General features: G+C 30.5%; 1 long non-coding RNA gene across 1 annotated transcript; it reads right to left on the reverse strand.

Moving 5' to 3' along the window:
- Window positions 1-15,466: 15,466 nt before the first annotated feature.
- Window positions 15,467-16,425, reverse strand: LOC125057425. The gene is made up of 2 exons (XR_007118200.1): window positions 16,211-16,425; window positions 15,467-15,888 (listed from the first exon to the last, which is right to left on the reverse strand). It is a non-coding gene; the product is annotated as an uncharacterized LOC125057425 (long non-coding RNA).
- Between the last annotated feature and the right edge of the window lie 2,142 nt (window positions 16,426-18,567).

Below are 18,567 nucleotides of genomic sequence, written 5' to 3' on the forward strand. Positions count from 1 at the left end.
ATAATCCTACTGCTGTTTCGTTATTAAAAAGTGCCAATTATCATCAAGTCGGTTGTATTATTCAATATTATCAGTATTAGATGTAAATGTTAACGTAAAATTGTAAACACCGTTAGATTGTAATCTATCTCGCGAGATTATAAACTGTCGAAAGATTGTGAACCTCAGCTTACTGCTTACAATTTAACGTGTTATTATTCGGTAGATTGTACTACACTAACTTAGTTATCATTCAAACTTCTTTGGTCAATTACAGATTAATTTTACTTTCCAACAATTTCATATAACTACCGAATAATAATACGTTAAATTGTAAGCAGTTCGTTGAGGTTCACAATCTTTCGACAGTTTATAATCTCGCGAGATAGATTACAATCTAACGGTGTTTACAATTTTACGGTGACATAAAGACTACTAGATTTTTGAAGTTATACTTTTTTAGGCGCGTTATGAAAAATTGATGAGAGTGAAATTTTACGTAGCGCGCGTACCGTGACACAAAATTAACAGAATGAAGTTGCCCACGGATGATGCTTCGGCATTGGACATAATTTAAAAACAACATTCGAACAAATGTAAACTGAACTTTATTGACTATAATGACAACTTCACAAACGAAGTCTTTGATTATTTAATTGTAATTAATTATTTGCATGCAATCAAAAACTATTTTAGTGAAGTATAACTTCTTACGCGCGTACATAAGTACACGCACCCTTTTTTTATTTATTAACTGACTGGCTGTTTCTATAGAAACATTTAAGTATTATCACAGGTAGTTTGAATATAGAAGCTGTTAGGGATTCACGCAAAAGAATAACTGTATTTGTTTTGTGTCAGAGCAAAGTTAATTTAATTGACGTCTATGCTTCGTGTCAATATTTTGACAAATCAACCCATACATTCAAATAAGTCAATATACAATATATCTTACATTGTCTGAAGCTAATACTCAGAGTAAACAAGGTTCTTTAGGTGTAGTTTTATTTTAGGCTGGTGTCTTTTAGTTTTATTAGGATATCAAGATGTGCCTTAAAGGTAATAAAGATAAAACAGATCCATTACTACATTTTATAGAGGTCAAATTCTTATAAAGCCTAGGTAATGAAAGATCACAAGCGCGGTAAATATAAATTTAATCGTTGAAATACGAAAGTATACAGTCTGTGAACAGCCATAGACAATATAGATAACTAAAATGAAATAATATAGATGTAGGTCTGCTCTACTTCGACACAATTATAAAACGCTTGATATATCTTAATATATATAAATAATTACGTGTCACTTTGTTTGTCCGCTATGGACTCCTAAACTACCGAACCGATATCAATCAAATTTGCACACCGTGTGCAGTTTGATCGAACTTAAAAGATAGGATAGCTTACATCTCAATTTATACCCGCAATATTATTTTATTGCAAAATATTTGTTTATTATTTGATAGTCACATTTCTAACAGATGGCGCGGTGTTGAAAGTACGAACGTTTCACATAAGCTACAATTGAATGGCATAATCACCAAAAAAGCATGGTGGATTAGTGTTCTCCTGCCGTTTATCTTGAATAGTTTATTCCTATGTAATATAAAAAAACCTTAGCCACAGCAACGCTTGGCTGAGTCTGCTAGTATAAGTAGGTATATAGATTTTAGACACGTTGGTAATGAACATTGTTAAACCATAGACCCAATTCGGTGGCTGGTAACATGTTACCATTGAATAGTCCATACCTGTACTATGTAAATTTGTAAAGATATAATAGGGATAAAAAAAGTCCCTAGACACAAAGGCAGGGGAGTAGAGTAGGTATTATTTATAAAAAAAAGATATAATACAGAGACATTTATTTTTCTTAAAAATATTACTTACAATAATTTCTGTAAAAATTTACTTATGATATAAATTAATAGAAACTTAGAATTCAGTTAAAATAAGTTTAAAGCTAGTTGAAAGGAAAATAAAAATATAAAAAATCCTTCATCATCATTCAATCTAGCTAGTTCGGCTACGGCCCGGGGTAGGCTATAAGAAAAAAATACATATTTTTATAAAAGAAATATAAAAACTTTTTTGTAGTCTTGCATAAAGTTAGCGAATAAGGCCCCGAAGAAGAATATTAAGAAAGTAATTTCAAACTTAGTATAACTTCGCCTTGGTCTATTTTAGATATTAGTTTGAACAATATAAAATATACCTTAGTACCCTGTGATAGAGTTGAGTTTTACGTGCCTTATCGTGATTAGGTTTGTTTAGATATCATGGGTCAAGTACGATAGTGACGCAATCGCAGGATGTATAGTGTTGTACCTAGATTGTCGATTTAAACTATCAAGCGAATAAAATTAAATTTTGTAATGAGTGTCAATGAATGAACAAATTAAATAAAAAAAGCTGGATTCAAAGCCTTTATTAAATTAATAGTCGATAAAAGTATAATATATTTATTGCATAATGCCACTAAATTAACTATATTCTTCTATTCCATACATAATACATTTGATATTGTTTTTTTTAAAGACCTTTTTATATAACGTAGAATTCATATTAATATAAATTACTCTGAACATCTAAATGTTCATTACAACTTATGACAATATTCGCTAAAAATCAAAAACTTTATAATAGTCGATAAATTGAGCTCCATCAAGCTGGAACCCGCTTTAGAAAAAACTTGATTTTTCTAAATTTACTTTTATCTACAAACGATGCTAGGGAATGTAGTAAACTTTATTTTTTTGTAGTATCATTAATTGCGCCGAAAAAATAATTAATACCGCGCAAAGCAGGAAATATTACAAATAATTCAATAAAAAACTTTGAAACGGGTGCTAAATTGTTTGTAGTTTATTGTAGTGACAAAAAAAAATTTTTTTTACCCCACTTTATTAAAAACTACGGAATAAATGCTAAAATAACGGAACTATGCAAAAAAAAAGACACCGACTCAAAAACTATAAACGATGCTCATAAATGTAACATACTTTATTTTTTTGTAGTATCATTAATTGCGCCGAAAAAATAATTAATACCGCGCAAAGCAGGAAATATTACAAATAATTCAATAAAAAACTTTGAAACGGGTGCTAAATTGTTTGTAGTTTATTGTAGTGACAAAAAAAAATTTTTTTTACCCCACTTTATTAAAAACTACAGAATAAATGCTAAAATAACAGAACTATGCAAAAAAAAGACACCGACTCAAAAACTATAAACGATGCTCATAAATGTAGTATACTTTATTTTTTTGTAGTATCATTAATTGCGCCGAAAAAATAATTAATACCGCGCAAAGCAGGAAATATTACAAATAATTCAATAAAAAACTTTGAAACGGGTGCTAAATTGTTTGTAGTTTATTGTAGTGACAAAAAAAAAATTTTTTTACCCCACTTTATTAAAAACTACGGAATAAATGCTAAAATAACGGAACTATGCAAAAAAAAAGACACCGACTCAAAAACTATAAACGATGCTCATAAATGTAGTATACTTTATTTTTTTGTAGTATCATTAATTGCGCCGAAAAAATAATTAATACCGCGCAAAGCAGGAAATATTACAAATAATTCAATAAAAAACTTTGAAACGGGTGCTAAATTGTTTGTAGTTTATTGTAGTGACAAAAAAAAATTTTTTTTACCCCACTTTATTAAAAACTACGGAATAAATGCTAAAATAACGGAACTATGCAAAAAAAAAGACACCGACTCAAAAACTATAAACGATGCTCATAAATGTAGTATACTTTATTTTTTTGTAGTATCATTAATTGCGCCGAAAAAATAATTAATACCGCGCAAAGCAGGAAATATTACAAATAATTCAATAAAAAACTTTGAAACGGGTGCTAAATTGTTTGTAGTTTATTGTAGTGACAAAAAAAAATTTTTTTTACCCCACTTTATTAAAAACTACAGAATAAATGCTAAAATAACAGAACTATGCAAAAAAAAGACACCGACTCAAAGACTATAAACGATGCTCATAAATGAAGTATACTTTATTTTTTTAATTTCTTGAGTCAAAATATAATTCTTGGTTCAAGAAAATTTTCTTGATTTAAGAATTTTTCTTCTTGACTCAAGAGTTTTATTTTCTTCAAAATGGTGTTCTTGGTTCAAGATTCGTGATCTTAAGTCAAGTTAAATTTTTTATCAGTGTATATATATATATATAATCTGAAGCATCAACTGTTGAAAATGTATCACTTTATCTATCAATTATTTTTTCGGCGCAATTAATGATACTACAAAAAAATAAAGTATACTACATTTATGAGCATCGTTTATAGTTTTTGAGTCGGTGTCTTTTTTTTTGCATAGTTCCGTTATTTTAGCATTTATTCCGTAGTTTTTAATAAAGTGGGGTAAAAAAAATTTTTTTTGTCACTACAATAAACTACAAACAATTTAGCACCCGTTTCAAAGTTTTTTATTGAATTATTTGTAATATTTCCTGCTTTGCGCGGTATTAATTATTTTTTCGGCGCAATTAATGATACTACAAAAAAATAAAGTATACTACATTTATGAGCATCGTTTATAGTTTTTGAGTCGGTGTCTTTTTTTTTGCATAGTTCCGTTATTTTAGCATTTATTCCGTAGTTTTTAATAAAGTGGGGTAAAAAAAATTTTTTTTTGTCACTACAATAAACTACAAACAATTTAGCACCCGTTTCAAAGTTTTTTATTGAATTATTTGTAATATTTCCTGCTTTGCGCGGTATTAATTATTTTTTCGGCGCAATTAATGATACTACAAAAAAATAAAGTATACTACATTTATGAGCATCGTTTATAGTTTTTGAGTCGGTGTCTTTTTTTTGCATAGTTCTGTTATTTTAGCATTTATTCTGTAGTTTTTAATAAAGTGGGGTAAAAAAAATTTTTTTTTGTCACTACAATAAACTACAAACAATTTAGCACCCGTTTCAAAGTTTTTTATTGAATTATTTGTAATATTTCCTGCTTTGCGCGGTATTAATTATTTTTTCGGCGCAATTAATGATACTACAAAAAAATAAAGTATACTACATTTATGAGCATCGTTTATAGTTTTTGAGTCGGTGTCTTTTTTTTGCATAGTTCCGTTATTTTAGCATTTATTCCGTAGTTTTTAATAAAGTGGGGTAAAAAAAATTTTTTTTTGTCACTACAATAAACTACAAACAATTTAGCACCCGTTTCAAAGTTTTTTATTGAATTATTTGTAATATTTCCTGCTTTGCGCGGTATTAATTATTTTTTCGGCGCAATTAATGATACTACAAAAAAATAAAGTATACTACATTTATGAGCATCGTTTATAGTTTTTGAGTCGGTGTCTTTTTTTTTGCATAGTTCCGTTATTTTAGCATTTATTCCGTAGTTTTTAATAAAGTGGGGTAAAAAAAATTTTTTTTTGTCACTACAATAAACTACAAACAATTTAGCACCCGTTTCAAAGTTTTTTATTGAATTATTTGTAATATTTCCTGCTTTGCGCGGTATTAATTATTTTTTCGGCGCAATTAATGATACTACAAAAAAATAAAGTTTACTACATTCACTAGCATCGTTTGTAGATAAAAGTAAATTTAGAAAAATCAAGTTTTTTCTAAAGCGGGTTCCAGCTTGATGGAGCTGATAAATTGTTATCGATAATGAAAACATCACTATCGCATCGAGAGCGCATCTGCAATGTTGCATCGGGTCGATTGAGCTCCTACCGGGTTACACCTCGTATAGGTCACAGGTCGAAATAGGATATTACGTGTAATTTCTGCAAACACCGCCCTACGCATGAGATAAGAAGAGTTTGATGGGCCTTTATTTGGTACCAGAATGTGTAGGTTTAACACATATGATAATCTATGAAGTATAATTGTTTAATGTAGCACCCTTGCTTTTATTCGGGACCTACCTTCACCTTTATTTTCAGACAAGAAAAGGTTTTAATAAAAACCATAGGATTATGGCGAAATGGCTCGTAGACACGTTTTTCCATAAATTAAAAAAAAAGGGAAATAAGTTTGGTTAGTTGAACGAATCTTTCATGTGGAAGTCCTGTCGGATGTTATACCGCACGCAATTGCTTAAGCGATAACAAAGAACTTTCTTTACGTAATTTCTTATACTTATTAATAAAATACGCGTAATTCATAACCGAAGTACTGATACTAATTATAACTTTGTACTCGTTAGTTCTCGTGTCGTTTTTACACGTGTATATCCTTTTTTTAACATATACCTATGTGATTGAGTGTCCACATTTTAATATGTGTCATAAAATATAATACATGTCCATAAATGTATGGATAACTCGAAAACTTTTTTGATAAATCTGTTCCTTAAGTTGGAATATACCTTATATAAATCATATTAACAGATTTAATCCAATTACATACGTGATCGATAGCCTCCTTTATTTCGTCAGTAAAAAAGTTTTGATAGACAATGTAGGTCAATGAATGTTAAGATTAAATTTTCTTATTCACAAAGCAATTTCTCTCAAGAGCCCGAGAACTGTAATTAAACAAATGAATTATCGTTGGTTTGCATTTGTTAATTAACACAGTACATTTACAATAAATTTAAACAGAATTATAGATAAAATTTCGTATTTCAGGCGATTTTAATTAATATTGTTTAATTTCGAAAATGAGATGTGTTCTTATGAATATAATATATATAGCATGTCGCAATTCGAAGCCATTAATATTATACAGAAATCACTATTGTTGTCGACATTTAGATTTTATTTTAAAAATTAGTCAGTGTGAACGACAATTTACCACCTGGAAGATGCTATGATATTTCGTGGAGTGCCATTCGAATAATACAAATGACTTTTTGTTGTCTTGTTAGTTGTTACATTATCTCTGATATATTTTTATTATCATTTACATTATCGTCCGTCGGCATTATATCGGTCGATATTTAGTCTATTCCCGAAATAGTTGGTTTATTTGGTTCGACCTAGGTTTGACCAGGGCCTTCGGGCAAACCCCGATACAAATTTAAATTTCGGCCTTCGACTAAAGTGTTTTAGTCAAACCTAGAAGTTTCAACTTGATGGTTAAACGTCGTATGTAAAATAAACTAGTCGGGCTTCGCCCTAGACTCGACTGGGAGACTCGCTCGAACGTTTACTGAACTAGTAACATGTTTAAAGACGTAGTAATAGTAAGAGTAAAAGATTCAAAATTTGGGGCTTTATAAAGGTGTCATTGAAACAAAAAATGCTTTACAAACATATGAAAATGTAAGAGAATTTAGAATTGCACCATACGTTAGATACGTATGGTGCAATTATTGTAAATGTCACAATGTCTCATAAATAATTAGTCTTTATTCATACAGGGTGGTTTATTTAAAAAATATTATTAAAAGATTAAACTAATAAAGAAAAAACATCGTTTTATTACACCTAAAATTGAGCCTACAAAGTAAATTAAGTAAAGTAAAGTAAATTATAAAAATAAAATCATTAAATTGAGTTTCGTTTTCCACGAAGTAAGGTTCTCCTACATTCGAAAAACGATAATTATTTTGTCAGAAGCTGAAAAACTTCATTTGTTTCTATTTTAACTAATTTCATTAGTTAAAGGCGAGCTTAATTAAGTTTTATTATTAATAACTAGATATTAATAATTTTTTTTTTAATTTTTCTGCTCGCAGATTTTGCTAGAAAAAAATGCGTTAGCGTAGTAACAGGAAAGCCTCTCAGGAAGGCTTCGTTTTATACTAAACGTTCATCTTAAATCTGTGACGGTTGTTGAAAACTATATTAAAATCCGTTTCAAAGTTAAACAGGTCTATATAGACGGAGGAAGGGTTGTCTGTGTAAATATATTGTTAATATTATATATGTCAAGGAATGCTCGGATTATCAGGAAATGTTCTGATCGAATCAATTGACCGTTGATTTTGATTATTGGTTTGATTAATAATTGAGATCCTTTTATTTATTTTAATAATCATAATTTATTTTCATTAGCTTTTTGTTATTAATTAATTGTTTCATAATTTAATACTTTTTGTTACGACCAATCAGAGCCGAGCAAATGCCTGTGGGGTCGAGGCGCCATCTTGAATTTCGACAGTGCGTTCAGGGAACGCAGGGTAGTTCTGGTTGAGAATTCAGTGGAACATTGTGGTGATGAGACGTTGGACCGAGTTGGGTCTATGTGGTTGAGTAGATTGTGATTAAAAGTGAGATCGGTGCCTTCAACGCGCTGCTCGTTATAATTTATGCTAAAAGTAATATTAAAAAGAATCAATCTAAATTAAATAGTGTACGATAGTTATTTGTGTCTTTTGTGCTCGCACTTTACCCAAATGACGTCCACTAAACCCGCTAATGACGATGTCCATATCGATGGAGTGACGTTATATTTCTCCGACATAATCTATAAAATTAACCAGTACCATTTCAATCCATTGTGTAATTGTGTGATAAATATTTAAGCAGACTATACGACATTGCATACATGAATATAATATGAATCATAAGACTGTTGTTGCTATACAAATTAGCGTAGTTCTAATTATTGAGCAAGAGGAAATCCCCTGTTTGTGTTTAAGGCACAATAATACTGAATATTTCCTATTGAAAAATACCCAACATCCATTGGAACAACGTTTTATATAGGATCTAGGTCTAGCATATTAAAAACAAAAATTCACGACGTGTGATAGAAAATCGTGCAACGGGAGTTCCATAGAACGGCTTGAGAATCGCCCATAAAAGATATTGATAAAATTATTTGTTATTCTTTTCTCGTGCCATATATTCATAGCCAAAAACGTTACGTTTATGTACTGTTGTATTAGATAGGTACGTGAATTGAATTGTGATTCGTTGGGTAGTAATAATATTCCATCCAATTTACAATTGTGCAAAACTGATTTAATAATTATTTATATTTTGGTTAAAGATCCAATACGATGTTAAATTTGTAGGTTAAAACACAGATTAAGTAGTAGGGGTAAATGTCAAATGCCAATTATTTTGACATACGGATTGTCACACTTGGCGCTCTCGTCTCTGAATGTTAGGTAGGTATCCTTATCGCTTAGTCTAGAAGTTGTATTTTATTCTATTAATATTACATTGAATATAAAGGGTTATGCTAGTCGACTGTCAGAATAAAAATGCTAAGTATACAATATGTGGTACCAAATGGTCAAGGTTTTACAAATTTTGTTACCCGAGATAGTAGACTTCGAAACTGTTGAAAATTAAAACATTTAATTCAAGTTTAAAACATAGTTTTTACCTATAATACTAATCCCTACTAGCTGATTAGTGATAATAGTAAATATCCTAGACTAAGTAAAGCAATAAACGCTTTTTTTATTTTATGTTTCCATTTACTTTTATAACAAATAGAGCCTTGAATGTAATCATATCAAAACGGTTCTGCAAAAAAGTATTTTATTTAATTAATTATTCTAATAATTAATATAATAATATTATTACAATTTAACCAGTAGTCCGATAGATTTTGTGCTATCAATTTTTTTGTAGTAAATAAAAATTAAAACGCTTTATTTTTGAGCACTCGGGGATGGTATGGTATATTTTCAATGTAAGTATTCTATACTATAATGCTAATATGGTAAAGAATAAATTAAAAATCTGCTGGACCGATTCAAAAACATCTTTCATAATTATTAAAATGCTATCCTTTAGTATTAGGCTATGTGTTTTTGCAGATAAATGTCTTAGCGAAGCCGGACAGAACTTCTGTAGTATACTCTTTTAAAAATTCTAATGTAGTTTTAATATGTCTACGAAACTTTAAAATTAAAACATATATAAAGAGCATTTAATTTTATTGAAATAAATTTAAGTGCAATGTCGGCTAAAATCAACAGGTTTCGCTTTATATTCGTTTTACTTTTACGTGCTATTCAAGTATTTAAAAGAGGCGTTTAAATTAAAATGCGAACGAAATAATATTTTTAAACGGTTGCACATTTTTTATCCGACACTGACACAAATTGGTATTTTATTGAAAATATTATTAAGAGATATTATTTATTATGAAACCTGTTCTATTTCTAAACTGTATTGACTATCTATGTAATAATATATTATATATGTATACTTTGACCCACATAATATCAGCCCTATTTAACACTTAAGTCAAAGAGAAAATACTGTTTTTTGATAATTGTCTGTCTTATAAAAATGATTTAACTGAAGGGGGCTCAGAATGGTGAAAAATGTTTCAATGAAACACAGAAAAACACATAATATAACTTATCACGAAACTTTTATATAACACAAGAATAGTCTTCATGGCTTCGTATTAACGCACATGTCACAATTGATTACTATAGTATCAAGAATACTCAATAGTAATATATATAGAAAACCGCACAACTAATAGATAAATTCTAGTTCAAAAAATTCCGGAACTGGACCAAACTTTTCTTAACAAAAGTTTATTAAAATTACTAACAAATTTTACGTTACACATTTTATCCAGCTTTATTAATATGAGAAATAAAGTAAAGGAAAATATTTATGTTTTAAGGGGAAAAGGGGGTGGTGGAACGTAGCCCCGACCATAGTACGCGGTATCGTATACCCCGCGTCCCAATAAACCATATCGTCCCAATTTGTAGCCAGTCAAAGTTGCTAACTTTAAAGTAGCGTTGGTTGACTGAAACAAAAGAATAAGGATTAGGTGCTAAATTGGCTTACTAACACAGAATATTCTCCGGATAATTCTGCCTCGGCGGCTACTGTGAATGGCCATTTAACTACGTACGGTGAAGGAAAACTTCGTGAGAAAACGAACATGCTTAAGACACAAGAAGGCGATGGCGTGTGTCACAAAAAACATCACTTACGAATCACGAAACAGATACAGACATCAGAGGCCCAAACCAAAGCTAGTTGGGCCACGGGATTTTAAATGTATTAACTAAAATGTTAATTAAAACGACTTATTTCTGAAAGAAACAGTAAATTAAAAATCTTACCTGTAGTAGAAATAAGATTGTGAAAAGGAAAACGCACGTTACAAGTTTCATCTTCATCTTTCTCTAAAGTTTGTGCTTAAAATAATTTGAACTAACGTTTATATAGGATTGATAATTACTTTAAGTGATATTATCATATAGGCGTTTTTGCAAATAATAAAATTAATGTTTAATAATGAAAGGTAAAAACAAATCTTTGAATTATTATATTAGCAAATCCGATATAAATGGTGTGTTCGGATGCATATCGAAGATTACTTATAATAAGGCTTTATATTACTTACAATAAACTATAAAAAAGTAATTATGTAAAATCCAATAAATATTTTTTTCTATAAGTAAATTCTTTGTTTGGTACATATGGTAAAAAAAGAAAGGGAAAAATTAACAAAGAAGGTAACAGAGTCGTACTCTATGGATGGAAAGAGAAGTCGGGGTAGAATGGTACACGGACAAATCAACATGGCGACATTTGGAGGAGATCTTTGTTATAAAAATATTTGTTATAAAAGTATACAGTTTCCATCTGTATACTTTTATAACAAATATAGCCTTGAACGTGATCTGAACATTTGAACCACATCAAAACAGTTCCACAAAAACATTTTATGGCATAATTATATCGAAATATTTAATTTTTGCAAAAAAAATCTTATCTTATTTTTTTTGCAACAATTAAATATACTTTAAATATTGAAATAATATTACTTCTGAACCAGTAGTCCGATAGATTTTGTGTTATCAATATTCTACTAGAAAATAGTAAATGAAAATGAATTTTTTTTATATTTGTGTTCTCATGGTGTCTCTGTGTCTTTTTAACGTAAGTTTTCTATTCTATGGTACTGTTATAAAGATATATATTTTGTATATTTGTAATGAATAATGTCAGCGAGGGACCGGTTTAAAAAATCTTTCACCATTAGAATGCTAATCCCTCAGTAACATAGGCTATTTTTATTTTAAACTAGCTGGCCTGGCGAACATCGTACCGCCTAACAGTCGATTCTTTATTTTTTTTTAATACTTATTCTGCTATTCGGGACACCGGTCTAGCTAGTAAGATAAAAAAAAGAAAATTGATAATACAAGAAATACATTATGTCAAAAAATAAATTTTACCTTCCCGGAACCCCTCCACTAACACTTGAACTTTATGCTATGGTATTAAAGTTCAAATTGCCTTTAAATATTATTACGAATATTTTGTATGGGAATATAGGAAAGTGTTGTTTTTAGACTTTTTCACTCAAATTTTTAAATTTTTCTTTCCGTAAGAACCATCCTCGTACTTCAAGGAATATTATAAAAAAATAATCAAACAAATCGGTCAAGCCGTTTTCATGTTATGTCGTGACAGCGGAAAACGGGTTTCATTTTTATATATATAGATAAATGACCAGCCTTGCGATTCTGTAATTCACTTTTCGAACTCTCACAGCGGTTTTCAAAGCGGCGGTCGCGCTGAAATCAGTCGTGAAGCAGTCATTTTATGATTTGGCATTCTGATAAGGAGGGACCTTGTAGTTTATTGTTTATCAGAATGCCATGCAGACTGATTTGAGCGCGACCGCCGCTGTGAGAGTTCAAAAAGAAGGTTACAGAATCGCAAGGTAGTTGAGCGAAGCCGGACAGAACTTCTGTTGTTTTTATTTAACAACAGAAGTTCTGTCCGGCTCATTCTGTCCGGCCGGTAATTTCTCATTTTGATTCAAATTAGAGATTTTTTTAAATATATAAAAACTACTACATTTGTCCATAGTAGCAGTTTCAGTATAACCCATGACCGCATAAATTGTATAAGAACATACAAATATGCATGTTAAGAGGAATTTTTCATTATGTAGTTTTGCACTTCTTGCGCTCAACTTATCAATTTTTTTTTCTCACAGTGTTTGCCTGGAAGCGATAAGTCCGCCAGTTGCCTTCCTTTTTATTAAATTATTTTAATTATACTATATTTTTGTATACTTGCAACGAAGTGCTAATAAATAAATCAATAAAACAGACACAAAATATTTTGATAATTAATTATACTTAACTTATTCTCAACTTTTTGAAATTTATCATTCAAAATGGGACCCAGATGATCTTGTATAAATAAATTTTCGTTTTCAGGTCACCAATGGCTCTCTTCTCTTAGCAGCCCATAATGGATTCAAATTGGGTCGCCTAGGATTATTTTCGAGAGGCTTGTATGACCGAGCTGATCGCACGAAAGGATATTATCCACCACCACGAAACACGTTCCCTTTAGTTCCTAACGATCTTTCATAAATTATAAGGTAACAAATAATAACTAATATGCTCTTTCCTGTATGCTGCAAATTATCAATACCTGTTTCGGGGCCAAAAAGCTTCATATTTTTATTAGGTAATTTAGGTATTTAAATAGGGATTGAATGCAAGCTAAGGAAGGAAATAGTCTAGTGCTTGTACTGTATAATTTTATTACGACCGCCGATTTTGATTTAGTTGTCTCCAATATCTTAGGATTGCGTGGTACAAAATTAAATGTCTGCTCAGTTACTTGTGTATATTTTTTGTGTATATTATGTTCAGCCACTATTGTTCTACTAAATCTAGTCTATCACTAATACATGTACTAGCACTTTCTTCTTTATAATTATTTTTGTAAAATGCGGAATTCTAATAAAAATGTATCGTAAATGTTGTATTTATTTCCTAGCTGAATCTGTACTGTCTAAGGCTATGTTCACATGTAACGCGCGTTAACGCGCGTCAACCCGCGATCAAATTTGAAGAGAGTTCAGATGATAAGCGCTAATGCGCGTTGCGAGAGTACTCGTCAGTCTAGTTCGGTAGAACGTAGAAAATGGAGGTGGAAGAGGCTATTATTTTGTGGTTATATTATAAAGAAAAATATAGAAAAAGGAAACGTACACATTGGGTTCATCCAATTTTAAAAAATAGACCCAGTTTGTTATAAATATAATTACGAAAATTAACAAAATTACATGCGATTGCGACATTTGCCAACAGCAAACGGACATTACATTAATATCAAAGCGCGCGTCAACGCGCGATCACCTGCGTCTAGAGACTTTTTCTCTGAGCGCCGCTCATGTGAACAGTTGTATGAAAATACCACAATGTCTAGTCGCGCGATTTGAAAACGCGCGTCAAATTTTTGCCATCTGAACATAGCCTAAAGGTCTCCCACATGAATTAAATTTTATTCTATTAATATTATATTAAATAGAAAGGGTTATACTGGTCGACTGTCACAATCAATATTATGTTTAATATATATGTAAGATTTGGGTAGGACATTTTAATAAATTAAATGCCACTTAATTTTCAAATAGTAATTCTATTTTAATCACTCCTAATTTACACAGAGTAATTAGAGTAATATGAGTCAGGGATAAGCTCGCAAGATACAACTAGTGCACCGAGCCACGCCAGAGCCGAGACTGCCCGCGTAAGGCCCGCTCCGCCATTTATAACGACAGACTCAGTAGTGGGGAGAGTGGGGAGACTTGTAGAACCGGCTGTGACGTGCGCGATGCAGGTGTTGTTTGCTATAGGCGCGTACGGCGGTACAGGCGCCGACATATACAATATGTGGTACCAAATGGTTTTAAAACATTTTGTTTCCCCGAGATTCATTTAATTGAAGTTTAAAACTATGTAGTTTTTACCTATAATACTAAACCCTCCTAGCTGATTAGTAATAAACCTAGACTAAAGTGATAAAAGCTTATTTTATTTTTATTTATTTTATGTTTCCATTTACTTTTATAACAAATAGAGCCTTGAGTGTAATGACATTTGAATCATATCAAAACGATTCTACAAAAAACATTTTATGGAATAATTAATATATTTATTAAAATATTGAAATTATATTACAATTTAAGCCGTAGTCCGATAGATTTTGTGTTATCAATATTTTAGTAGTAATTAAAAATTAAAACGCTGTATTTAGTTTTGTCTAATCTTCTCTCTAGAGTAATTTTTTTTCACAGTGAGGGCCGAAGTAAACAAAAAGTTATGATTTGAAAAAAAATTATATCGTATATCTTAATATTATCTTCAATACACTCAATAAACAACTTTAAATAGTATGTTTAACGCAAGAACTCATCAGTGCCAATCTAGTGGATATTATGAAAAAGATACAGGATGTAGATTTTTTCGAATTTTAATCAGAATTGGTATAAGAAAGTCTATTTTATTATAAAACACAAAATAAACTATAACTCTGCAGGGGTTGCGCTTAGAGACCTCCCGTAGAACATTTTTTTGCAGCTGATGACCTCATCTATCCCCTATTTGCATTTGATCCACGACTTTTTGACCATCCTGTATATGTATACTAGACCCACATTTAATATATGTCACCCCTATTTAACACTTAAGTCAAAGAGAAAAATCTTGTTTTTGATAATTATCTGTCTAATAAAAATGATTTAACTGAAGTGGGCTCAGAATGGTGAAAAATGTTTCAATAAAACACAGAAAAACACATAATATTTTAACTTATCACTAAACTTTTATATAACAAGAATAGTCTTCATAGCTTGGTATTAATGCACATGTCACAACTGATTACTATAGTATCAAGAATACTCAATAGTAATTAATATAAAAAACCGCACAACTATTGAATAAATTCTAGTTTAAATAATTCCGGCACTGAACAAAACTTTTGTTAACAAAACTCTATTAAAATTATTAACAAATTTAAAGTTACAAATGTAATCCAAGTTTATTAATATGAGAAATAAAGTAAAGGAAAATATTTATGTTTTAAGGGGAAAAGGGGGTGGTGGAACGTAGCCCCGACCATAGTACGCGGTATCGTATACCCCGCGTCCCAATAAACCATATCGTCCCAATTTGTAGCCAGTCAAAGTTGCTAACTTTAAAGTAGCGTTGGTTGACTGAAACAAAAGAATAAGGATTAGGTGCTAAATTGGCTTACTAACACAGAATATTCTCCGGATAATTCTGCCTCGGCGGCTACTGTGAATGGCCATTTAACTACGTACGGTGAAGGAAAACTTCGTGAGAAAACGAACATGCTTAAGACACAAGAAGGCGATGGCGTGTGTCACAAAAAACATCACTTACGAATCACGAAACAGATACAGACATCAGAGGCCCAAACCAAAGCTAGTTGGGCCACGGGATTTTAAATGTATTAACTAAAATGTTAATTAAAACGACTTATTTCTGAAAGAAACAGTAAATTAAAAATCTTACCTGTAGTAGAAATAAGATTGTGAAAAGGAAAACGCACGTTACAAGTTTCATCTTCATCTTTCTCTAAAGTTTGTGCTTAAAATAATTTGAACTAACGTTTATATAGGATTGATAATTACTTTAAGTGATATTATCATATAGGCGTTTTTGCAAATAATAAAATTAATGTTTAATAATGAAAGGTAAAAACAAATCTTTGAATTATTATATTAGCAAATCCGATATAAATGGTGTGTTCGGATGCATATAGAAGATTACTAATAATAAGGCTTTATATTACTTACAATAAAAGTCATTATGTAAAATCCAATAAATATTTTTTTCTATAAGTAAATTCTTTGTTTGGGACATATGGTAAAAAAAGAAAGAAATTAACAAAGAAGGTAACAGAGTCGTGTCAGACTCTATGGATGGAAAGAGATGTCGAGGTAGAATGGTACACGGAAAAATCAACATGACAGACATCAATCAGACAAGGTGAATTCCCTAGAATAAGTACACCATCAGTATATAGGCAATATTTGTTATAAAAGTATACAGTTTCCATCTGTATACTTTTATAACAAATATAGCCTTGAACGTGATCTGAACATTTGAACCACATCAAAACAGTTCCACAAAAACATTTTATGGCATAATTATTTCGAAATATTTAATTTTTGCAAAAAAAATCTTATCTTATTTTTTTTGCAAATATTAAATATACTTTAAATATTGAAATCATATTACTTCTGAACCAGTAGTCCGATAGATTTTGTGTTATCAATATTCTACTAGAAAATAGTAAATTAAAATGAAAATTTTCTATATTTGTGTTCTCATGGTGTCTCTATGTCTTTTCAATGTAAGTTTTCTAATCTATGGTACTGTTATAAAGAGATATTTGTATATTTGTAACGAATAATGTCAGCGGGGGCCGGTTTAAAAAATCTGTCACCATTAGAATGCTAATCCCTCAGTAACATAGGCTATTTTTATTTTAAATAAATGACCAGCCACAGAGAGTTCGAAAATTGAGTTACAGAATCGCAAGACAGTTGAGCGAAGCCGGACAGATATGCTGTATAAAATTCTAATGTTGTTTTCGTAAGTCGAAACTTTAAAATTAAAATATTTCAAAGCATATAAAGAGCAATAAATGTTATTTAAATGAATTTAAGTGCAACGTCGGCAATATCGGAAAAGTGAGTTACAGAATCGCAAGACAGTTGAGCGAAGCCGGACAGATATTCTGTATAAAATTCTAATGTTGTTTTCGTAAGTCGAAACTTTAAAATTAAAATATTTCAAAGCATATAAAGAGCAATAAATGTTATTTAAATGAATTTAAGTGCAACGTCGGCAATATCGGAAAAGTGAGTTACAGAATCGCAAGACAGTTGAGCGAAGCCGGACAGATATTCTGTATAAAATTCTAATGTTGTTTTCGTAAGTCGAAACTTTAAAATTAAAATATTTCAAAGCATATAAAGAGCAATAAATGTTATTTAAATGAATTTAAGTGCAACGTCGGCAATATCGGAAAAGTGAGTTACAGAATCGCAAGACAGTTGAGAGAAGCCGGACAGATATTCTGTATAAAATTCTAATGTTGTTTTCGTAAGTCGAAACTTTAAAATTAAAATATTTCAAAGCATATAAAGAGCAATAAATGTTATTTAAATGAATTTAAGTGCAACGTCGGCAATATCGGAAAAGTGAGTTACAGAATCGCAAGACAGTTGAGAGAAGCCGGACAGATATTCTGTATAAAATTCTAATGTTGTTTTCGTAAGTCGAAACTTTAAAATTAAAATATTTCAAAGCATATAAAGAGCAATAAATGTTATTTAAATGAATTTAAGTGCAACGTCGGCAATATCGGAAAAGTGAGTTACAGAATCGCAAGACAGTTGAGCTAAGCCTGACAGAACTTCTGTTATTATATAAATTTTCTCACTTTAATTGAAATCAGAGATTTTTTTAAATTTATAAAAACTACTACATTTGTCTATAGTAGCAGTTTCAGTATGACCCATGACCGCATAAATTGCATGAGAACATACAATTAGGCATGTTAAGAGGAATTATTCAGACTGCTTGGAAGTTATTCCATACCCATGCGTTAGCGGATACTGTCGCAAAACATAATAATGGAGATCCCGTCCTTAATATACATTCTACATTTGCAATTTTCCTTTTGGTTTCTATTTTAGTTGGTTTGTCATCTGGCATATATAATCAACATAGCTTTTTTTCTTTCATTTTATTTACGCCAATAAAATCAACATGTTCTCTTTTTCTTATTCATGTGTCCTTTTTTTATTTTCGCTCTTTTTATATGTTTTAATTGCTTTGTTTTATTAGTTTTGTCTAAT

Source organism: Pieris napi, chromosome 16 (genome assembly GCF_905475465.1).
Source record: "Pieris napi chromosome 16, ilPieNapi1.2, whole genome shotgun sequence".
Classification (NCBI taxonomy): Eukaryota; Metazoa; Arthropoda; class Insecta; order Lepidoptera; family Pieridae; genus Pieris; species Pieris napi.